Source organism: Rhinopithecus roxellana, chromosome 12, assembly GCF_007565055.1.
Source record: "Rhinopithecus roxellana isolate Shanxi Qingling chromosome 12, ASM756505v1, whole genome shotgun sequence".
Lineage (NCBI taxonomy): Eukaryota > Metazoa > Chordata > Mammalia > Primates > Cercopithecidae > Rhinopithecus > Rhinopithecus roxellana.
The window spans coordinates 93545540-93570685 of NC_044560.1; the positions used below are offsets into that span (position 1 = coordinate 93545540).

Consider the following 25146-nt stretch of genomic DNA (forward strand, 5'->3'; position numbering starts at 1 on the left):
GCTTATGCAACCCAAGGCTTCCTGCAGCCAAGTGGTTCTCCTCAGCACCATCTGTCCCCTGACGAATCCAAGGAACTCTTGACTGCTTTCTCCTTGACATGATGTACTGGTGGGATCCTGGGAGGCTGTTCTCAGACTTCTCCCTCATCCCTTGCTACCTGATTCATACTGAACATGGTACCAACCCCAACACAGGGTTGTTCCAAGGAAACTGCATCGTCTGAAACAAAATCTGGAGAGTGGGCATGAGTCATGTTTTGAAATTTCACCAAATCTGTTTCCCCAAATCACTTGTTTCTGGCCTCCCACTCCTTTATCTCACACATACTCTGCTTTTCCCAATTATCAGAAGAACTTCCTGCTTTCCCTTCCTGTCTTTCAGGAATTCCTCTACCAAATACCCTTTTCCTTCCTCCATGGCATTAGTCCTCCCCTACTTTGAGTCAATAACAGTGCAGGCAAGGGAACGGCAGGGAAATAATCCAAATTATTAAGAGAAAATGCAGCCAGGCATGGTGGCTCACACCTGTAATCCCAGCACTTTGGGAGGCCATGGTGGGTGGATCTCTTGACTTCAGGAGTTTGAGACCAGCCTAAGCAACATGACGAAACCCTGTCTCTACTAAAAATATAAAAAGTTAGCCAGGTGTGGTGGCACACACCTGTAGTCCCAGCTACTTGGGAGGCTGAGGTGGAAGAATCACCTGAGCCCAGGAAGTTGAGGCTGCAGTGAGCAATGATAGCACCACTGGGTGACAGGAGTGAGACTGACTCCAAAAAGAGAGACAGAGAAAGAAAGAGAAAGAGAGAGAGAAATGCATTAGGGTATTTTCTACAAACACTGCAACTACTTACTTACATTTAAGTCCAATATATTTATTGTTCTTTTTTTTTTTTTTTTTTTTTTGAGATGGAGTCTCGCTCTGTTGCCCAGGCTGGAGTGCAGTGGCCGGATCTCAGCTTACTGCAAGCTCCGCCTCCCAGGTTCACGCCATTCTCCTACCTCAGCCTCCTGAGTAGCTGGGACTACAGGCACCCACAACCTCGCCTGGCTAGTTTTTTGTATTTTTTAGTAGAGACGGGGTTTCACCGTGTTAGCCAGGATAGTCTCGATCTCCTGACCTCGTGATCCGCCCGTCTCGGCCTCCCAAAGTGCTGGGATTACAGGCTTGAGCCACCGCGCCCGGCGGTATTTATTGTTCTTGTGCTTTTGCTGCTAAATCAAGGATCGACACACATATTTCTCTATTATACTGGTGGGGTAGCATGCTGCCTATTTCCTTCAAGTGATTTAGCCAGCTTTTTGAAACCCATGCTAATAACTATTACGTATAATAGCCGTGGCCCAGATGTCTTCCTTCCCCTCTCCCTCCCTCCCTCCCTCTCTTCCTTCCTTTCTTCTTTCCTTCCTTTCAGCAGATCACGCTTGCCCATGCTGGAATGCAATGGCGTGATCTCAGCTGACTGCAACCTCCGCCTCCCAGGTTCAAGCGATTCTCCTGCTCCAGCCTCCCAAGTAGCTTACAGGTATGCGCCCCGACGCCCAGCTAATTTTTTGTGTTTAGCAGAGACAGGGTTTCACCGTGTTAGTCAGGCTGGTTTCAAACTCCTTACCTCAGGTGATCCACCCACCTCAGCCTCCCAAAATGCTGGGATTACAGGCATGCACCACCACACCCGGCCTCTTATTTCTATCTAACTCTTGCAACAACCCATTGGAGTACATAATTCCATTGCCATTTTACAGAAAAATTAACCGAGGCACAGAAAGTGGCTGTATTCATATATTATATAGGCTGGGCTATAACAAACGGATACCAAAATATAGTGACTTAAACAAGGTGGAGGTTTATTTTTCTCTCACAAAATATAGCAGGGGCAGGCAGAAATCTAGATTGGCAGGTTGCGCAGTTATCCAGGGACACAGCACCTTCTGTCTGGTTACTCCGCCATCATCTAAAGTATGGTCTTCATACAGAAAAAGCTAACTCATCACCACACATCCATGCCCTAGCCTGTGGGGAGAAAGGAAAGAGGATGAAAGACAGGCAGTTTTATTTTTTAAAAATTGCACACAAAAGCTTCAGCTCACACCCTATTTTTCAGAAGGAATGGTTACATGGCCACAGCTAACTTCAAGGGAGGTTGAATAACATAGCCTCTATCTCAATGGTCATGTGTCAATGTCAAGGTTAAGATTAGTGGCAGATAGGTGTGGCAAAGGTTCTATTACTAAAAGAAAAAGGAAATCATGGATATTGAGGATCATTTAGGCATCTCTGCCACAGAATCCAACATGATCCTCTCCTTCTGAATCCTGAGCAATGTGCACAGATGAAAACCTACATTTCCCTTTCCCTTGCAGATAAAAGTGGCCAACTAGATGTAAGCAGAAGTCACTGGGTAGGCTTCCTGGAAAGCTGTCATTATTGCCTTTCTTCCCTTCATCCTTTCTGTTGCTTGGAAGGTAGATGAGGTGGCTAGAGCTTCAAAAGCCATATTGGACCAAGAGTAGCCTAGAACATGAAGGTATGTGCCAAAGATGGCAGAGCACATGGAAAGGGGAGAACCTGGATGCTTAATGACCAAGGAGCCCACAGCAACCCCAAACTGCCTAACTCTGCTCTTTATTCTGAGGAAGAAATATGCCTCTTTTGTATTTAAGTTGCTTTAATTAGTGTCTTCTACAAACAACCACATGTAATTTCTTACAAATTATTCAGTTAAGTGATATATTCAGTCATACAACTAGGTTAGGCACTTGTAATCCCAGCACTTTGGAAGGCTGAGGTGGGAGGATCGCTTGAGGCCAGGAGTTGGAGACTAGCCTGAGCAACATAGTAAGACCCCATCTCTACAAAAAAAATTAAAAATGAGCAGGGTGTGGTGGTGCATGCCTGTAGTCCAAGCTACTTGGGAAGTTGAGGAGGATCACTTGAGCCCAAGAGGTTGAGACTGCAGTGAGCTATGATTGTGTCACTGCACTCCAGCCTAGGTGACAGAGTGAGATCCTGTCGAAAGAAAGAAAGGGAAAAAAAGAAAAAAGAAAGAGAGAGAGAGACAGAGAGGGAGAGAGAGAGAGGGAGGGAGGAAAGAAGGAAGGGAGGGAGGAAGAAAGGGAGGGAGGGAGGGGAATTTTAAAAAAACTGACAAAGTCATTCAACTAGTAAGATGTTCATACTCAGGTTTATCTAGCTCAAAGCCCATATTGTTACTTTTCCAGGAGTAAACTTCTCTTTTACAAGAGGAAAGTATTTTTTGTAAAGTATCTGCAATCAAATGAAAAAAATGGTAGTTGGCACCATTATATTTAGGGAAAGGTAATTATTTTTTACATCTAGAGTTCTTTATGTGAGAAAGCATTTCAGCTAGCAAAATAGTTCTCTATTAGATGTATGCAACATAAAATTATAGAAACATTAAGTTATCAAACTAGACATAATTTATTTCCTATCTCTGACTTTTTCTATTAATTGGCTTCTTGTTGATTTCTTTTGTTGTCAGCTAGCATACACTGACATACAAGCAGAAAGAGGTACCAATGTTGAGGAAAATTAATAGGGAATGTTTTTGAAATTTATAACATATTCATTAATATAACTTTTTTCATTTGGAAAAAAATCCACAATTATTTAACTGTAAGTCTAATGCATTAGATCTACCTTATGGGACACATAGCTTGCATTCTCTAATCTTTTTTTTTTTTTTTTTTTTTTTTTTTTTTTTTTTTTTTTTGAGGCGAAGTCTCGCTCTGTCGCCCGGACTGGAGTGCAGTGGCCGGATCTCAGCTCACTGCAAGCTCCGCCTCCCGGGTTTGCGCCATTCTCCCGCCTCAGCCTCCCGAGTAGCTGGGACTACAGGCGCCCGCCACCTCGCCCGGCTAGTTTTTTTTTGTATTTTTAGTAGAGACGGGGTTTCACTGTGTTAGTCAGGATGGTCTCGATCTCCTGACCTCGTGATCCGCCCGTCTCGGCCTCCCAAAGTGCTGGGATTACAGGCTTGAGCCACCGCGCCCGGCCTTGCATTCTCTAATCTATATGATTGCCCGTTGAGGCCTTAGACTATCAGGATGGAAAAGACATAGAAGACAAGGAATAGATAGGCTTTGTGTGCCATCATTAACCTAGAAGTCTGTATAAATATTTTAGCCCTTAAAAAGTTTAAGAGACCACTTAATGAGAATAGGAAATCAACCATATGTACTATTTAACCTACATGTTCTAAATTGCTACTGAAGAAAATATCAGTAGAATAAGTGAGGAAAATTGTGATATGTTTTTGGCAAAATACCAAAAAGCAACATAAGGTTTTTAGTAGGGTTTATTAAATAATACTGTTATTATCATCTCCTTTTGGAAAAAGAAATGATTGTCTGAGGCTGTTGAAAACATTCAGAGTTTGAGTGTCCTTTGTAGTGTAAAGGAAGGTAAAACTGTGATTCATCAGCAGATGCCACTTTTTGGTTTTAAGGTTTTATAGTAGGTAGAATAATGACACCCCCACCCCCACAAAGACATCCATGTTCTAATCCCCAGTACCTGTGACTGTGTAACCTTATGTAGTAAAAGGGGCTTTGCAGATGTGATTAACATAAAGGTTTTAAAATAGAAATATTGTTCTGAATAATCTGAGTGGGCCTGACATGGTTTGTATTTGTGTCCCCACCCAAATCTCATGTCAAATTATAATCCCCAATGTTGAAAGAGGGGCCTGGTGGGAGGTGGTTGGATCATGATGGTGGATTTCCTCTTTGCTATTCTTATAACAGTGAGTTCTCACAACATCTGTTTGTTTAAAAGTGTGTAGCACCTCCTCCTTCACTCTCTTCCTCCTGCTCCAGTCATGTATGACATGTCTCCTTCCTCTTTTCCTTCTGCCATGATTGTAAGTTTCCTGAGGCCTCCCCAGCCATGCTTCCTGTACAACCTGTAGAACTGTGAGCCAACTAAACCTGTTTTCTTTATAAATTACACAATCTCAGGTATTTCTTTATAGGAGTGTGAGAATGAAGTAATACAGGGCCCAATGTAATAACAAGAGTCATTAAAAGATGAAAGAGGGAAGCTGAAGAGAGAGGAGATTTGACTACAAAGACAGGGGTCAGAGTGATGTCATTATTGAAGGAGGCCATGAGCCAAGGAATGCAGAGAAACAGCCCCTAGAAATTGAAAAAGCCAAGGAACAGATTCTCCCCTAGAGCCTCCAGAAGGAACACAGCCCTGCCTTGCTTGACTTTAGCCCCATAAGACCCATTTCTACACTTCTGATCCCCAAAACTATAAGATAATGCATGTCTGTTGTTTCAAGCCACAGAGGTTGTGGTAATTTGTTATAGCAACAATAGGAAATAAATATGGGTTTCAAACTTTTATTTCCTTAAGCAAGGTAAAACAATTGAATCAACAGGAAGTGAGGGGAGTGGTATATCCTGCCCATTCTCCTCTCCTCTCAACTTCCCTTACCACTTTCTTTCTGTTGTTTTTTTTTTTTTGGACACAGAGTCTCACTCCATCACCCAGGTTGGAGTGCAATGGTGTAATCTTGGCTCACTGCAACCTCTGTCTCTCAGCTTCAAATGATTGTCATGCCTCAGCCTCCTGAGTAGTTGTGACTACAGGCGCCTGCCACTACGCCCAGCTAATTTTTGTATTTTCAGTTGAGATGGGATTTTGCCATGTTGGCCAGGTGGTCTCGAACTCCTGGCCTCAAGTGATTCATCCGCCTCAGCCTCCCCAAGTGCTGTGATTACAGGCATACGCTACCGCACCCTGGCTGATATCACCACTTTCTAAGGAGTTTGTTTTAAATGGAAATATGTAAATTAAGGAACAAACCCTGGGCCTTGAAGAAATGGCTGATTCTAAAATTAGAACAGAAAATATACAAGATGAATCTGAACCATCTTCTAGTGCCAGAAATAAGGAAATGCTAAAAAGCAACATAAACAAAACTAAACAAAACCAAAAACCACAAACACAATGATGGGAATCTGTTAAAGAGAAACAGGGAGCAACTGAAAGAACTGTCAACGGCCAAAGCTGGGACAATTTGAGCAACAAAATAAACAAATTAGTATTGGATTATAACCCAATGAACAAAATAAGTATCCATGAAATCCAGGGTAACTCCTTCCAAATTCTGAACAATGCGCCCACATGAAGAACTGCATTTCCCATTTCTCTTGCAGATAGGAACAGCCAATTGGATGAAAGCAGAAATCACTGAATGAAATAAATAAGTGATTGAACAATAAGTAAATGAGGAGAAGAGATGAATCTTCCATGCAAACGAATTCAAAATAATTTATGTAGATACTCTGCCCTGAAGGAAGGAAGCACACCACCCCACTCCTTAGTGTGGGCTGTGCATAGCGACTTTCTTCCAAAGAGTACAGCATGGAAAGGAAGAAAAAGAGTAACTTTACAGTGAAGAAACCTGACTTTCTCTCAGTCAGGTAATCAAGGTCAATATCAGTAGTGATAAGTCACATTGATAGCAGGTACCCTTGATATGAAGTGGTGAAAATGGCTCTTTACCTCTGTGGTCTTTCTTCCAAAAGCCCATAACCCCAGTATAATCATGAAGAAAACATCAGACAAATCCAACTGAGAGATAGTCTACAAAATACCTAACAATTTTCTTTAAAACTATCAAGGTTACAAAAAACAAGGTAAGTCTGAGAAAGTGTCACAGCCAAGAGGAGCTTAAGGAAATATGAGAAGTCTGTGTATCCTAGACGGGATCCAGAACAAGAAAAAGACTTTTGGCAAAAATCAAGGAAATCTCAGTAAGATGTAGTCTTTAGTTAATAGTAGTGTATCAATATTAGTTCATAAATTATAACAAATGTACCTTACTAATGTAAGATGTTAGTAGGGGAAACTGCATATGAGGCATATGGGAACTCTCTTTATTATCTTTGCAAAATCTAAATTTTCTGTAAGTCTAAAACTATTCCAAAATACAAAGCTTATTAAAAAAAAAAAAAAAAGAATAAGGCCAGGTGCTGTGGCTCACACTTGTAATCCCAACACTTTGGGAGGTGAGGCAGGAGGATCACTTGAGCCCAGGAATTCAAGACCAACGGGTGCAACATAGTGAGACCCTGTCTCTACCAAAAATAAAATTTTAAAAAATTAGCTGGCCATGGTGGTGTATACCTGTAGTACCAGCTACTTGGGAAGTTGAGGTGAGGGGATCACTTGAGCCCAACCTGGGAGATGAAGGCTGCAGTGAGCCCTGATTGAGCCACTGCACTCTAGCCTGGGTGACAGAGTGAGATCCTGTCTCAAAAGAAAAAAAAAAGGAATCCTGGTTTCTGATGCAGCAGCCAATGGATAATGGACCAACAGTAAACTAAACAAATCCCTCATTTTGTATCAGTTGGCCTGTTGAATTCCATATTCTTGAATGGTGTCCTAAAATCCCACTCTACTCTTGGTTTCCTTAGAACAAAACCCCTAGAATACAAATCTGGCAGCAGCTAAATAATTATCCAACAGGAGTTATCATCATTACACTTTCTGCCAACCATGGATATTCCAAAGGAGAAAGGTACCCTGGGACTCAGTTGGAAGATGGTAGGATGAACACACTATATCCCTCTCTGTCCATGGCACCTCTACTGGGCAGGCTTCTGCCTAGTATTAAGAGTTCTTAATTTGTTTTGTCCCAAGAAATGGATTAGAAAGAGGGGAAATGCACTGTTTCATTACTGAAACTTTAGGCCTCCCTGTGAGCCTAGAAAAGATCTAGGATTTTGTTAATGGAGGGAAGGGTGCCTGGATGGGGCAATGCTCCCTTCCATTTAGCAAAGCTGTATTATTAGCATAATACTGGGAATGTGGAGCAATTTATTTGACTGGTAGGTTTGGAAGGAGAAACTGGGCATGTACAGCAGAGCCACTTCCCATCTCCTTCCCTTTGGGAGTACGTCTGCCCACACTTAGCAGGCTCTCTGCTCTGATGCTCCATGTTGTGCGTTGTATAAGTGTCCTTCCCTCATGGAGGAGCCCTACAGAGGATCTGTATTGGTCTGTTTTTGCATTGCTATACAGAAATTCCTGAGACTGATTAATTTATAAAGAAAAGAAGTTTAATTGGCTCACAGTTCAGCAGGCTGTACAGGAAGCATAGCAGCACTTGCTTCTGAGGAGGCCTCAGGAAGCTTCCAATCATGGTGGAAGGTGAAGGGGGGGCAGGTACATCCCATGGCAAAAGCAGGAACAAGGGGGAGTGGGGAGGTGCCACACACTTTTAAATGACCAGATCTCACTCACTGTCACAAGGACAGTACCAAGAGGAAGGTACTACACCATTCATGAGAAATCTGCCTCCATGATCCAATCAGTCCCCACCAGGCCCCACCTCCAACACTGGGGACTACATTTTAACATGAGATTTGGGCCGGACACACATCCAAACTATAGCACCATCTAACTCTGAGGTTCAGGATTAAGAAAACAGTTTGAATCTCACATGTAAGTCACATTCTCTACTATAATGGAAATAAATATGTTATTTTGGCCTCCCATGTGACAGCTCTTGTCTTATCGAGTGGTTCAGAACTTGGAAGGAAAAAGAGAAGTGTTATTGATCACCCCCATGAGACTTAAGCTTCGGGCAATTTTCCCCAGGGAAGTTAAAGCCATGTTATATGGACGTCGACTGAAAGTAAGTGCTCGCAATAGGACTTGTAGGACTTGGCTCTCAGGCATTTTTAATTTTTTGTATTTTTTTGACAAGAACTTGCTCTGTCAGCCAGGCTGTAGTGCACTGGCACGATCGCAGCTCACTGTAGCCTGAACCTCCCAGTCTCAAGTGACTCTCCCACCTCAGCCTCCCAAGTAGCTGGGACTACAGACATGAACCAAAAAGCCTGGCTGATTTTTTAAATTATATTTTTTGGTACAGACAGGGTCTCACTTTGTTACCCAGGCTGGTCTCAAGCTCCTGGGTTCAAGCGATCCTTCTGTGCTGGCCTCCCAATGTGCTGGGATTACAGGCATCAGCCACCATGCCTGGCTCCAGGCTCTTTTACTGGGACATAGGACTTGGTACATAGACAGGTACTATCTCTTGGAAATGGTGGTATTCTGAGAGACTTCCCCTGTGTCTCATATGGCTTGTCAGCAGTCTCTGGAGATGTGATGTATATTATACAGACCTAGTCTGAGTCTTATCTCCTATAGGCCAGGGGTCAGTCTCCTATTCTTATAGATCACTAAGGGGGTATCTGGAATCCCAGCTGTGCCATCAACAGAGTACAGATTATATCTTATGAACATAAATAACATCACAGATTAAGCAAGGCCAGAAGATAGCCAGTAACCTTTGGCCACATTTGGAACTATCCAGAATGGCTACAACATTTTTTTTTTCTTTTAGGAGAGATGGAGGCCTCTCTATGTTGCCCAGCCTTGTCTTGAATGCCTGTCCTCAAGCAATCCTTTGACCTCAGCCTCCTAAGTAGCCAGAATTAACAATATAATTCTTTATCCTATTGTTACCAGTTGTCTGTGAAGTTGTGCACAGCCTCTAAAGGTACCACAAAGAGCTTTACTATGCACATAGGTCTTTGGAATATACTTCCCTAGAGATATGATGACACCACCTGCCCCCAAGAAAAGCAACTGATGGGGAATGTTTAGATGTATCTTAAACCTAGGTTGAAAGGAACATTTAGTGAACCCATGACTAAATTATTTTCCAACACTATCTCTCATTGCCCCTGTGCCCAGCCACCAAACACCTTCCTGGAAGACAAGTGCACACTTTGTGTCTGCACCTCTGGTTATCACCAGCTTGCGCTTGTTCCCTCTTGGTATTTGGCTCAGCGCAGCTGATTTGTCCTTGGCCCCTGGTGTCTACTGAATTTCTTGAACAGCCTAGTGACACTTCCAATAAGACTATGGAATGACGGCATTTTCGAGCTGGTCTTAAGAGGTTATCTAAAGTCCTTCATTTTGCAGATGGCTAGTGAGGTTTTAGTGACTTTTCTATTTTTGTTTTGTTTTGTTTTTGAGATGGAGTTTCGCTCTTGTTGCCCAGGCTGGAGTGCAATGGCACGATCTCAGCTCACTGCAGCCTCCGCCTCCCGGGCTCAAGCAATTCTCCTGCCTCAGCCTCCCGAGTAGCTGGGATTAAAGGCACCTGCCACCATGCCTGGCTAATTTTTGTATTTTTAGTAGAGACAGGGTTTTGCTATGTTGGCCAGGCTGGTCTCGAACTCCCGGCCTCAGGTGATCTGCCCACCTCGGCCTCCCAAAGTGCTGGGATTACAGGCATGAGCCACCATGACTGGCCAGTTTTAGTGGCTTTTCTATTGTCACATGCTAGCCAGTGAGCAGTGCTAGGCAGGACAAGAACTTGGGTCTCCTAGTTCGATAGTTTCTTTCCTACTACCCATGCTGCCTCCTATATAGTCTACCTAATCTATGCTGTATACAGTACACTCTCTTCTACTGAATATAACTAAATTATCTGATGTAGTCAAATAAAAACTATACCTAGGAGCCTTCAGTTGGCTTCAAGATTAAAAAAATATGAAGGCTTCAGCAAGATACGACAAAATAAATCCAAGATACTGATTGTATGTTGTCACCTTCCCAGGCAAGAAAGGACAGGGCCAATTACTATTAATTTTTCCAAGTGAAGGGTGTGGCTCATCTGACTTTCGCTTCTCACCAGGAGTTTAGTTTGTAGGTCCAGGACTGACTTAGTTGGCAAATCAGTGTGAAGGTCAATTATTCAAAATGTTTTATTCACATTGCTGAAATTATCACATATGAAGATGTAGTTGAAGATGGGGTGGTGCTTTGGTCTCAATGTTTCTGTCCCCCCAAAATTCATATGCTAACACCTAACACCAATGTGATGGAATTAGGGAGTGGGGCCTTGAGAGGTGATCAGGTCATGAAGGCAGAGTCCTCACGATTGGGATTAGTGCCCTTATAAAAGAGACCCCAGACAGCTGCCTTGCCGCTTCTGCCATGTGAGGACACAGCAAGAAGGTACCATCCATGAACCAGAAAATAGGCCCTCATCAGACATCTAATATGCCAACGCCTTGATCTTGAACTTCCCAGTCTCCACAACTATGAGCAATACATTTTTGCCACTTGTAGGCCACCGAATTTATGGTATATTATTCTAGCAGCCCTAACAAAGACAGGTCAGGTGGGCTCGTGTCCCTAGCTGCTCTCACAATGTTATGTTTATGGTAGTGACATTCTTCTGATACAATGGCAAACAGAAGAGATGTAGTTGTTCCTAACTTTCAGAGGAAACAGCCAGAGTTATGTTGCTGCTGGCCTGCAGGGAAGCTTTGTCTGATTTTTTTTTTTTTTTTTTTTTTTTGAGACGGAGTCTCGCTCTGTCGCCCAGGCTGGAGTGCAGGGGCGTGATCTCCACTCACTGCAAGCTCCGCCTCCCAGATTCACGCCATTCTATTGGCTCAGCCTCCCGAGTGGCTGGGACTTCAGGCAGCTGCCACCATGCCTGGCTTTTTTTTTTTTTTTTTTAATTTTTAGTAGAGACGGGGTTTCACCGTGTTAGCCAGGATGGTCTCGATCTCTTGACCTCGTGATCCGCCCGCCTCGGCCTCCCAAAGTGCTGGGATTAGAGGCGTGAGCCACCGTGCCCAGCCTTGTCTGAATTTTTAAGTCACCTCCTGGCCAGGCGCAGTGGCTCACGTCTACAATCCCAGCACTTTGGGAAGCCGAGGCAGGTGGATCACTTGAGGTCAGGAGTTCAAGACAGGCCTGGCCAACATGGTGAAACACCGTCTCTACTAAAAATACAAAAAAAATTAGCCAGGCGTGGTGGCACATGCCTGTAGCCCCAGCTACTTAGGAGGCAGAGGCAGAAGAATTGCTCGAACCCGGGAGGTGGAGGTTGCAGTGAGCTGAGATCACGCCACTGCATTCCAGCCTGGGTGACAGAGTTAAGACTTTCAGAAAAATAAATAAAATAAAATAACATAAAAATCACCTCCTTACGACCTATGGAATAAACTTTTTAGCATGGCATAAGAGGCCCTATGGGACCTTCAACTTTCCACTCTAGTAGTATCCAATTACTTGAAATTCCCTGAATATGCTTTTCTGTGTCTTATCTCTATGACTATTTATGGTAAATCCTTCTCACGTTTCTTTGCTTGCTAGAATCAACTCAAGTAATACGTTCTCCCTGATGCATGGCGGCTTGGTACCCTTATGCAAATTTAAAAAGTATGTCTTCATAAAGGTGGGTGTATAGCTTAGTAAGCTGGATTTCATGCCAGACTTCGGTCTCCATGTTTGTTCTCATGGGATGCCCTTATGCACTTAACGACCTATATAACTGTTCCTAATTACACAACTGCATGCACTAGTCCCTGCCAGAGTATCTGAGATGCCCATGGGCACTTCTCCGAATTGACCACTGAGAGGAGGTCTGGGAAAAAAAGTCAGCACAAACAGTGGCCTGAGCAGCAAAGTGGCCAACAGTGGTCCAGCTAAGTGGTTTTAGTGGCAGACTAAGGGAACCACAAAGCAGGTGTCCACACTAAAAGCAAGCAGTGGTCAGTGCAACACATCAAGAGCAGAAACAAGCAGAAGTATGAAATGAAGCCTGGGCTGTTTGGTGGGAACATGTGAGATAGTTACTGGAGAGTCTCAGCATTAGAAAGGAGAGTGTGACCCACATGAATTCTGAGTCTGACGAGGTTGCTAGTTATACCACCCCACTTCCCAGACACAGGGCCCAGCCAATCATACCCTGTACTCTTGGCCACAATGACTAATCCAGGGGTAGAATGTGACTTGAGTCAGGCCAATCGAAGCTCTTCCTGGGAATTTCTTCATTTGGAGATAGAAGAAAAGTTACCCAGCCTTCCAGATAAAGGACATTTAGAATGTAAATGAGGGCTATCTTCTCTGCCTTGTGGAGGAAGGTAATTCCCATAGAAGAGAATGGGATCAATGAAGAATAAGAAGGTTGGGATTGAAAAAAATGAGAAAGACCAATTTGGAAAATGCATTTTAGTCTCTAGATCTACTTGTGACTGAAGTCCATTCCTAGCCTTCCAAGGACTGTGAGTCAGTACCCTCCCCTGCTGCTTATGCTAGTTTAAATTGGATTTGTGTCATTTGTAAATGAGTAACTTCTAACTAATACAGGCAGGGAAACTTGGAAGGGTTCTGGGCACTTCAGCTGCCCAGGTGGGACCTATCTGTGACTCTTCCATGACCTTTTGGAATTGAGAATGTTCAGTTCATGACAAATTAACAACTCATCTTCAGCTCATCAAGAACACTAGAGTTCCCTGCCTCTTACTTCCCTGGATATTACCGAGTTCTTTTGACAATCTGACTAAATTACTAACTTTTTAAGGTAAATCTCCTTGTTCTTATCCATAGCTTTGACATACAGAAGGGCAGATTATTTGGCTGCCCAAATCATCCATCTGACCTGGGAATTCTGCCTTGCAATTACTAAAGTTATACCAAAAAAGATAGAAAATAATCCATAAGATCTTCCTAGTAAGCCCTTTTATAAAATAAAGAACATCTACCATATGAATAACCTTCTTAATACACTGGTTTGCATGCTCACATATTCATATTTTAAGCATGTATGTAGATATACATATGTATGTGTGTGTGTGTGTGTGTGTGTATATATATATATATATCTCCAAAGAAAGTCTGTACAAATTGCATTTTGTGCCAGTGATATTCCACAAAGCTGTTAATCCATTCTCATCATGGACCAGTTAGTTTCAAATAGATGGTACCAATAATACTTACCAATCTTAAAATGGAAAACATTCACAAGTCAGGCAGGATAGAGTCTTTGCAGTGACAAGTGGAAAATGGCCAGAGCCCACGAGAAGCAGAACTCGGAGGAAATGATCTACCTAAAGGATCATTTGTCAGTGTCCAAAGACAATAAACCAGAACTGAATTCCCCCAGGTCTTGGCATCAGGAAAATCCATAGCATGTGAAGCCTAGCAGCAAGAGCTTCCAAGATCAAAGGCAGTAAACGGCAGTCATGCCCTTTAGCAGCTAGCCCCAAGGGGTAACAAAAACAAGCTTTAGGCTCCTCAAAGGAAGAAATTCACAAGGACAAGAAAGAGGATAGGAACTAGACCAGCAGCAGTCTCAGGCTGGTGCTTCCAAACCAATGGGAACAAGAATGTCCACTAATACAGCCTGGCTATTACAGATGAAAGCTACAACCCAGTGAGCATGCAAGGGCTCAGGGAATGATGCAACATCTTTCACCCACTGGTAGGCAAAAGGAATTCAGCTCAAATTAGGAACTAAAGGTACAAATATGACTAAGACATAGCATACTTGCTCTCAAGGTGCTTACAATCTAGATGGTGACAGAGCCGAAAGGAGATGATTTCAAACTTTGGCAGGCAGTGGGGGAATTTGACAAGTGCCAGAGGAGATGAATGCACGGTGTGCTATGAGAAGACAAAGAAGGGTCACTTGCGCCAGACTGAGGTTTAGGAGCACTTGTTGGAGATGATGTTATTTAGGCTGATTCTAGCAGGCAAAGAAAGATGAGAAAAATTTACCATAAACAGTCATGGAGGGGAAACACCATAAACAGTCATGGAGGGGAAAGCAAAGCAAGTTCAGGGCATGTCAAGTAATTGGATATTACTAGAGTGGAAAGCTGAAGGTCCAAGAGGGTCTCTTATGCCATGCTAAGAAGTTCATTCCACAGGCCATGTGGAAGTATGGTGAAAACTGCTCATCATCCCTATCATCATTTCTTTTTGTAATGGAAGCTGTTCTCTCCTCCACTAAGTTCAGCTGAGCATATGTCTATCCAGTTAGGGAATATATTATCCAGCCTTCCTTGCAGTAGATGTGACCATGCGACCAAGTTCTAGCCAATGAGATGTGAATGGAAGAGTACAACTTTGATGTTACGTCATTAAAAGGAAGTTACTTGCTCTCCACTTTCTCTTTCCCGTCTTTCTCCTTCCAGAAGTCTGGACACAGATTTGGCCAAGTGAGCCAGGTTCAACCATGCAAATAATGACCACATCCTGGAGTAGGTGGCACACTGAGATGAAAGAAACCTGGGTTCCAAGACGAACAAGTGGAGCAGAGCTATCTGTATAGTCAGACATCCACCTTACTGGACTATTAAGTGAGAAATAAACTTCTTATTGAGTCACTGTCTTTTGGGGGGTCTGTGTTATAGCAGCATAGCCTGTATCCTAACACAGAAGGGAAGAAAACAGTGTTGAGGTTTCTAATATAATTCCTGACTTGGTCAGAAATGGCTAAGAGGCTAGGAAAGGCTGAGACAACAAATGTCTATCCTTATTGATTATAGCTGAGTGAAGCAAAGGCTGGCAGATAGCAAGATAAGCAACTATGCAGCCTTGTCTTGGAAGAGATAGGAAAAGTCCCTTGAAAACTATAAACGTCTACCAGGTTCTAGGAGCCAAGTTCATCCAGAGCAGGATTGCAGCCAGCAACCACCTGAATGCCTTCTTTGCACTCCACCATACAAAACTATGACCATTGCCACCTTCAAAAGCTGACTCCAACAAGCCTGTCATAAGACTTCCTTGACTAACCCCACTTAGTCATTTTGTGTTAATTATGTTTGCAGAAAGGAAAATGTATTTATGATCCTCCTCTGTTTTCTGAAGAGGATAGGTCCTCTAATTGGAAGACCTTCTGTTTTGTTGAACACAGTAATTTGTCCAGGGTACACTTTTTGGAAGTATGAGCTGGGATAAAATGTGTTCCTCTGAATAATGAAGGGCTGAGGAATTTGGAAGGGGCTTTGGAGTGAGGGAGTTAAGAGCAGCAAAGCTGGAGGCTTGGAGGGTGGAGGAGAGTAGAAAAAACACTCTAGTAGCAGAACCAGGGAGGGCACTCTGGAAAATAGTTTATAGGGGGATTACTAAATGAATTGTTGCAAGCTACATGATGTAAATTGTGTCTCTACTTCAGTAAATTCTGCCTGGTTCACTAAGGCCTTTGTATGAGAGGACACAGGGGGTGTGAGCTTGAATAAGAGGATGAGGCTGATATCTGGATGACATATAACATCTGAAAAAAAAAAAACTAGAACAAGGAAAGTCAGAGATAGTGTCAGAGATTAAACTTCTAGAATTTCACACACCCAGTCTCTTACTTATTAATTGTATAATTTAAAAATGATAGATTGCATTGCCATAATCTAAGAATTACCATTCACCCCGTATCAGAGTGCCCATTACTAAAATAATTGCTTGCAGTTATTAAATGCTTACAATAATTCAGAAATGGAATCCTTTCTTCTAGCTGGGGTTGAGGTGGATTTTAGGGAAGACAACAGGGAACAAATTGTGTTTAAGCTGGGTCTTGAAGAGTGGACAGGAATTGGTTATGTGAACACTTTCAGAGGCAGGGAACAGCAAAGATGATGTGACCAAAGTCAAGGTCACACTTTTTTTTTTCAATAAATGTATATCAATATCCACTGTGTGCCACACACTGTGCTAAGTCTCAGAGATATGAAGATTAATTTGGCTTCCCAGGCTTCTGTTAATATAGCCCCCAATTTTTCTATGCATTCCATTACTGGTTTGCCACATTTATCAGGCCCTTCTTGGCCACATTTCTATGTGGTCAGTTTTTCCCTTGAATTCTATTGTGTGTGTACTGATTGGATTGGTTGACTGAAATGAAGTTTTGCTCTTGTTGCGCAGGATGGAGTGTAGTGGCACGATCTCAGCTCACTGCAACCTCCACCTCCCAGGTTCAAATGACTCTCCTGCCTCAGCTTCCCATGTAGCTGGGATTACAGGTGCGCACCACCACGCCCAGCTAATTTTTTTTTTATTTTTAGTAGAGATGGGTTTTCATCACATTGGCCAGGCTGGTCTCGAACTCCTGACCTCAGGTGATCCACCAGCCTCGGCCTCTCAAAGTGCAGGGATTACAGGCGTGAGCCACTGCACCCGGCCATGTGATGCTTTTTTTTTCACTCCTTAATTATACCATTTGTCCATTTATCCTAGTGCATTTTATGTAAGTTTTTAAATTTTTTATTTTCGGGGGTACATAGTAGGAGTATATATTTGTGGGGTACATGTTTTGATACAGGCATGCAATGTGAAATAATCACATCATGGAGAATGGGGTATCTATCCCCTCAAGCATTTATCCTTTGTGTTAGAAACAATCCAAATACTCTAGTGCATTTTAACCTGCTATTGATGGTCATTTCTCTAATTTATTGAGGTAACTTGAATTTTGATCTTCTATCTACTTGGCAGACCCATCTTCTTGGGGATTTATGTAATGTTTATAAAGACACTCCTTCTACTGTCCAGACCCATATCTCAATACCCTTCTATGCCAATATATAGTGAAGGTTGAAAGAAAGATAAGAAATAAAGCCCCCAAAACCCCAGGTTACGAAAGCCTGCTATATCTGTATTTGGCCACAGTTTTGTAAACTGAACTTGCAATGATGTTTCTTAAATGTACAACCACAATTGCTATCAACAGAAACTGAGTGCCTACCACACGTAGAAACAGTATGCATGATGCATTGGCCCCGATCTTGAGAGGTTTACTCTAGATGGGGAGGTAATTAGACAATGCACATATTCTGTTTGGTAGGAGAATTTTCCACCCATCTTCCCAATGGAGTAAGAGAGAACAAAATGTGGGAACACAGGAATTATCTCCTCTCCCCTGTTCTCTTATGGCTATGTTCACAAGGAAGAAGGAGATATTAACCTGATTGGTCAAAGCCCGGGCAAAAGGAAAAGGTTTATTATTATTATTATTATTTTGAGATGGAGTCTTGCTCTGTTGCCAGGCTGGAGTCCAGTCGTGCAATTTTGGCTCACTGCAACCTCCGCCTCCTGGGTTCAAGCGATTCTCCTGTCTCAGCCTACGGAGTAGCTGGGACTACAGGCGTGCGCCACCACATCCAGTTAATTTTTTGTATTTTTAGTAGAGACAGGGTTTCACCATGTTGGCCAGGATTGTCTTGATCTCTTGACCTTGTGATCCGCCTGCCTTGGCCTCTCAAAGTGTTGGGATTACAGGCGTGAGCCACTGTGCCTGGTCGATTTTTTTTTTTTTTTTTTTTTTTTTTTTTTTTTTGAGATGGAGTCTCACTCTGTCACCCAGGTTGGAATGCAGCGGTGCAATCTTGGCTCACTGCAACCTCCGCCTCCTGGGTTCAAGCGATTCTCCCACCTTAGCCTCCCGAGTAGCTGGGACTACAGGTGCCCACCACTATGGCCAGCTAACTTTTGTATTTTTAGTAGAGACAGGGTTTCTCCATGTTGGCCAGGCTGGTCTCAAACTCCTGACTTCAGATGATCCACCCACCTCAGCCTCCCAAAGTGCTGGGATTACAGGCATGAGTCACCGTGCCTAGCAATTCTCCAATTCTCTTCATACACCAACTGGGTGTCCTGCAATTCAATTCAATTCAATTCTGACACTATCTACTGGTGCTAGCATCAGATGCTACAAGTTAAGAGCTTGGTCCCATAAGACTGCCCTCACTTCAAATGCCAGTCACAAGTCTGGGCCTCCTGTGCTTCTGACTAACTAGTTATAAATTGGGGCTTCCTACAACCCCCCTCCTTGGGTTCAATAGTTTGCTAGAATGGCCAGGTGTGGTGGCTTACACCTGTAATCCTAGTGCCTTGGGAGGCTGAGGTAGAAGGACTGCTTGAAGCCAGAGTTTGAGGCCAGCCAGGGCAATATGGCAAGACCTCGTCTATACAAAAAGAGTATTTAAAAAAATGAGCTGGGCATGGTGGCATGTGCCTATATTTCCAGATACTTGGGAGGCTAAGACTGGAGGATCACTTGAGCCCAGGAGGTTGAGTCTGCAGTGAGCTGTGATTGTGCCACTGCACTCCAGCCTTGGTGACAGAGCTAGACCCTGTCTATGAATTTTTTAAAAATTTGCTAGAATGGCTCACAGAAGTCAGGGAAATATTTCACTTACGTTTTCTGGTTTATCATAAAGGATACCATTTAGGAAGAGCCTTGGAAGAGATGCATAGGCAAAGCGTGGGGTGAGGAACATGGAACTTCCATGCCCTCTCCAGATGCACCACCTCCCAGCAACTTGATGTAGCCACCAACCCAGAAGCCCTTGGAACTTGTCCTTTAGAGTGTTTTGTTTTTTTGGAGATGGAGTCTCACTCTGTCACCCAGGCCGGAGTGCAGTGGCGTCATCTCGGCTCACTGCAACCTCTGCCTCCTGGGTTTAAGCAATTCTCCCGCCTCAGCCTCCTGAGTAGCTGGGACTACAGATGTACAGATGCATGCCGCCATGCCCAGCTGATTTTTTGTATTTTAGTAGAAACAAGGTTTCACCATGTTGCCCAGACTGGTCTCAAACTCCGGAACTCAGGCAATCCGCCCGCCTCAGTCTCCCAAAGTGCTAGGATTACAGGCGTGAGCCACTGCGCCTGGCCTGTCCTTTAGGGTTTTTACGGAGGCTTCATTAAGTAGGAATGATTGATTACATCATTGGCCATTGGTGACCAAATTACCTTCAACCCCTTTCCTCTCTCTAGAGGCTGGGGTAGGTGAGTGGGTGGGGTTGAAAGTTCCAATTCTGTAATCACATGGTTGTTCCTCTGGTAACCAGCTCCTCATCTTTGGGAGATTTCCAAAAGTCACCGTATTAACATAAACTCAGGTGTGGTTGACGGGGGCCTGTTAGGAATAAAACAACTTTATCATTCTGCAGCTGTTTCAGGAGCCAGGGACTAAACCCAATATTTCAGGAAAAGATGCTCCTATAGCTCCTATCACTTAGGAAATTACAAGGATTTTAGGAGACGTAGTCAGGAGCTGGGGACAGAGACCAAAATATATATCCCCTATTATATCACAATATCAAACCAGGATATTAATTAGTCCACACCAGTGGTTGGGGCCACTTTGTGCTAAAGGATCATTCCCCATTTCCTTCTTCTTCTTCTTCTTTTTTTTTTTTTTTCAATGAGACAAGAGTCTCCCTCTGTTGCCCAGGCTGAAGTGCAATGGTGTGATCTCGGCTCACTGCAACCTCCACCTCCTGGGTTCAAGCAATAGGAATTCTCCTACCTCAGCCTCCCGAGTGGCTAGAAATATACAGGCGCCCGCCACCATGCCTGGCTAATTTTTTATATTTTTAGTAGAGATGGGGTTTCGCCATGTTGGCCAGGCTGGTCTCGAACTCCTAACCTCAGGTGATCCACCCGCCTCAGCCTCCCAAAGTGCTGGGATTACAGGCATGAGCCACTGTGCCTGACCCTCATTTCCTCCTGAGTAGGCCCAGACCAGTCTTCATTTAGCACACACTTGGATGAGTAAAACTGGTCTGCTTTGCAGACCTGATCATCTTCCCCTCTCTTTCTGTAGGCATGCCTAAGCATACTGGTCTCAAAACTTACAATGTGGGGAGGGTGGGGGAGGGAATTAGGAAGCATCGCTTCAGCCTTAAACCTAAGCCATGCAATTCGACTCTATCTTTTTGCAGAGCTCTGCTTTAGAGCTTGTTGGGTGCTAGCTCAGCTATGAATAAAATGATCCTTTGGTTTCCACTCCAATTTTTCTTGGATATAGTTCCCTTGGGAACCCCAAGGAGAAGAGGGATGATTAGCAGAGCAGGATTTGGCTATTTCTGGTGTTCGATTGTAGCAGACTGTATAGTTGGTCACAATTGTTCACAAATGTTTGCTGCCTTTCCCAGGGAAGGATTATATTTCCCTTACTTCATTGACATCAGGTGTGGCCAGGTGAACTTGGTCTGGCCAAGAAAATGTGACCTGACCATGTGTAAGTGCCAGACACAAGTATTAAGAGCCAGTGTGTAGTTCACCATAATCACTTCCCTTCTTTCATGAGAGACCAACATGTTCCAGATAAAGACTGTTCTGGGCTGGGTGCAGTGGCTCACGCCTATAATCCTAACAGTTTGGGAGGCTGAGGCAGGCAGATCATTTGAGGCCAGGAGTTCAAGATCAGCTTGGGCCACACAGTGAGACCCCCCATCTCTACAAAAAAAAAGCAAAATATTAGCTGGGTATATTGGTGCACATCTGTAGTCCTACCCTCTCAGGAGGCTGAAGTGGGAGGACTGCTTGAGTCCAGGAGTTTGAGGCTGCAGTGAGCTCTGATTATACCATTGTACTTCAGCATGGGCAACAGAGCAAGATCCTCTCTCTGAAAAAAAAATACTAAAGACTGCTCTATCAGCCTGGGTCCTGGCACAAAAATAACCTAGAGGATAGCCATACTGTCCTACCATGTACGAGTACATTTCAGAGATAAGACTTCATTGAGATATATATATATCTTTTATATATATATACCTTTTACATATATCTTTTACATATATATATCTTTTACATATATATATATATATATATATATGGACTTCATTGTTATAAGCCCTCTTGGGATCGCTTGTCACCACAGCCTAACCAACCAAGCTTATCCTGACTGATACATTTACCATATTGTCATCTATATGAAGCACCATTGTTTATCCTCCCAACATCTTTTTTTTTTTTTTTTTTTTTTTTTTTTTTTTTTGAGACAGAGTCTCGCTCTGTTGCCCAGGCTAGAGTGCAGTGGTGCAATCTCAGCTCACTGCAAGTTCTGCCTCCCGGGTTCACGCCATTCTGCTGCCTCAGCCTCCTGAGTATGCTCGCCACTATGCCCAGCTAATGTTTTTTTTTTTTGTATTTTTAGCAGAGATGGGTTTTCACCATGTTAGCCAGGATAGTCTCGATCTCCTGACCTCATGATCTGCTCACCTCGGCCTCCCAAAGTGCTGGCATTACAGGCGTGAGCCACCATGCCTGGCTTTTTTTTTTTTTTTAAATTTTTGAGACGGCATCTTGCTCTGTTGCCTAGGCTGGAGTGCAGTGGCGCAATCTCGGCTCACTGCAACCTCTGCCTCCTGGGTTCAAGTGATTCTCGTGCCTCAGCCTCCCGAGTAGCTGGGATCACAGACACACGCCACCATGCTCGGCTAGTTTTTTTGCATTTTTAATATAGACAGGGTTTCTCCATGTTGGCCAGGCTGGTCTCTAACTCCTGACCTAAAGTGATCCGCCCACCTCGACCTCCCAAAGTGCTGGTATTAGAGGCGTGAGCCATTGTGCCCAGCCATCTATTCTCCTTTCAATCCTCCTAAAATACCCCCAGTTTTTCCCCAGTTCCATCCACCGCTACATGGCCATGTGCTTGGAGGAAGGGAGTCTAACTCCCAGCCCCAAGGAATTAACCATAATGAAATTAAGCCATTCATGAGTTTCCTTTTCTTTGCTGGCTTAGACATGGGCATATGAAACTGGAAAGTTGGCTTGAGGGCTTCTGAGAAAAGTTTTCCTTGCAAGATTAGAAAAAGAGACACACAGGAAGAAACAGTCTCTCTGCTTCTGCTGGACATTGTGTGTATGTATACATCAGCCAGAATTGTGGCAGCCATTTGGTAGCGATGAGGGGCACTAGCCCGAGGCTGTCAGAGTGAATATGGAAAGAGCCTGGGTCACCGATGATGAGGCGGGCAGATCACTTGAGGTCAGGAGTTAGAGACCAGCCTGGCCAACATGGCGAAACCCCGCCACTACTAAAAATAAAAAAATTAGCAGGGTGTGATGGCACATGGCACATTCCTGTAATCCCAGCTACTCAGGAGGCTGAGGCAAGAGAGTCAATTGAATTTGCGAGGTGGAGGTTGCAGTGAGCCAAGATTGCGCCACTGCACTCCAGTCTGAACAACAGAGACTCCATCTCCAAAAAAAAAAAAGGAATCCTAACCTACCTACCTCCAGGTTTCTTGTTATATGAGATAATTCATTTTCCTTTTTGTTTAAGACAGTTGAGCCTGGAGTGGAGGGGAAAATAACGAGTTTAGCCTAGTGACATTGAGGTGATGGCAGGACAGCATCCTTTTAAATCCTAAAGCTCAGGGAACATCAAGGTTAAATTTGAATTTGGGAATCACCTATGGAGAAATATTCCATAAAGTAATACATCTTAGAAAGCAGACCTGTACCTGGAAAAGCTGCCTCTGTGCTTGATGAATTCCAGTGACACAAGAGAACATTGCACCTACATGTGTAGTCATTTCCTAACTGGATATGCTATTGTCCCAGGTCTGTGTGTCCCATCTGGAGAAGAGGAGATCACAGAGGTGGTAGTGAGCTCCTGGTGAAGGAGTTCAGAGAAAGTGATTACAACATCTGGATCCCATCCTCAGATTCTGCTCTCCTCAAGCCTGGCTTTTATGGACCTTGATAGCCATTTGCAGTTAACTTAAACATTCTAGTCTAGTGTGGATAGCTTTGAAAATGGGTTATAAGTAACTTTTGAATTCACTGACTCATATCTTTTAGTAAATTACCATCCCAGAAAATCAAGATTCTGATCATCTTATAGACATCCTATCGGTGATACTATAGAAGCCTTAAAGGAAGCATCACATTCTATGGGTGATACTGTAGAAGCCAGGGTCAAAAAATAGATAACACGAAATATCAAGGAAAAGGCCAATGTAGAACACAGAGGCTCTAGTGCCCAAGCTTAGGAAGTGTTACACAAAAATTATGGGAGGGCCATTGTTTTGGACTGAGCTTTTGCACTAGGCCACAACAGACCAGAACAAACCAAATCGAGTCCCTCCTGCTAAATGCCACATAATCAAACTTGACATACATCCCACAACAGACCAGTTTTTCCTGAAAACAGGAGATTTCAGCTTACTTGAGTCAGAATAAGGAAGTCCCCTCTGCTTTAACCCTTACCAAAAAAGTAACCCAAAGTAGCCTGATGTTAAGCAATCAGCTCTTCTTCCATTGTTCTGTTTCCTTGTTCCCCTCTTTTAAAACCCATTCTTCCCCCATTGCCCAGAGGAAGCTCTCATTCTGTTTTGTGGAATGGAGGCTACCTTAATTCATGAATCTCAAAAGCCAATTCAATCTATAACTAAATTTGTAATTTTGCCTTTTGCCATAAGATAGTTTTGAAAGTTACTAATCCATAGGGCACTACCGTTACTTTAAGAAATTACATTCATAGGAGGGGGGAGGAGATATTTTGCAACATCAAAAGGTTTACTTAAGATTGCTTGAAAATTTATTTTTGAAATTCCAGTATACAGAACTTTCCTACAGGCTCATCTGAGTAAATGCACACACCTGTACAATATTTACAGTGAAGCCTGTCTTCCCTGAGACAACTTACCCCATTTCTAAGTTGCCATTGCTGGGTCTACCTTGAAACTACTCTTGCTTCCCTAAGCCAAAAAAGACATATTTTAATGAACTGGAAGAGCAAACGCAGTCTCCAAAGATGGCTAACTTCAATCCTGCAGTTATTTAGACAGGAAAATCTGGCTTCAAACACTATTGTCTGCAGGCAGGGTTTGCAATTGGCCAGGACCAAGGACAGTGTTTAAAGGTGACTCAGTTGTATGGCCTGGGGAGAGCCGGAGCGGTGAAGGGAGACCAGCCAGTGGTGGTCCTTCTAACTGAAAAGGATGCTAGGTCAGTTTTTTATGACTTCGAGGCTATGAAGGCTCAGACCTGCTGCAACCTAGGAGTGGGTGTCCAGTGTAAGAAAATCTGAGACCCCAAGAAATGCACCTTCAAATTATCTAAATGGGAGGTGGGTAAGACTCAACTTCCCCCTCTCCTACATTCTCCCCCACCCCTGTGGGGCTTACAGGCTAGGATTTCGGCAGAGAAATCCCTCTTCTTCCATGGCTTTAGGGTCCAATTGGGGACCTAGTCGTGTGACCTTCCCCAGGCCCCAGAATCTCCTTTGGGACGTCCCCGAGGCCCTCCCTGTCTGGGGCTCAGCAGGCGTCCGCCCGTGTAACCAGCCCCCGAGCGCTCGGGATCGCCAAAGAGACGCATCCGCCGCCCACTGCGCATCGCTGGCCCGTCAGCTCGGAAACCCTCCGAGCCGCACTGGGCCGCCGCCCCGGCCCCTCCCGCTCCGGCTGTCTCACCCTAGCCCGCAGCGCCACGCCCACCGGGGGTCCGGGGCCTGCCGGGGCTGCCCTCCTCCGCCTCGCCTGCGCCCGCCGGCCGCTCGGTCCCCGGAACCCCGGAAGCCCAGGTCCTTTCCCCCGCCGCCGCAGGACCCCGACCCGCCGTC

At 44.0% G+C, this 25146-nt stretch overlaps 1 long non-coding RNA gene across 1 annotated transcript; it reads right to left on the reverse strand.

Moving 5' to 3' along the window:
* Positions 1 to 1853: 1853 nt before the first annotated feature.
* Positions 1854 to 25137, reverse strand: LOC115892384. The gene is made up of 3 exons (XR_004052269.1): positions 24998 to 25137; positions 19539 to 19704; positions 1854 to 2015 (listed from the first exon to the last, which is right to left on the reverse strand). It is a non-coding gene; the product is annotated as an uncharacterized LOC115892384 (long non-coding RNA).
* Between the last annotated feature and the right edge of the window lie 9 nt (positions 25138 to 25146).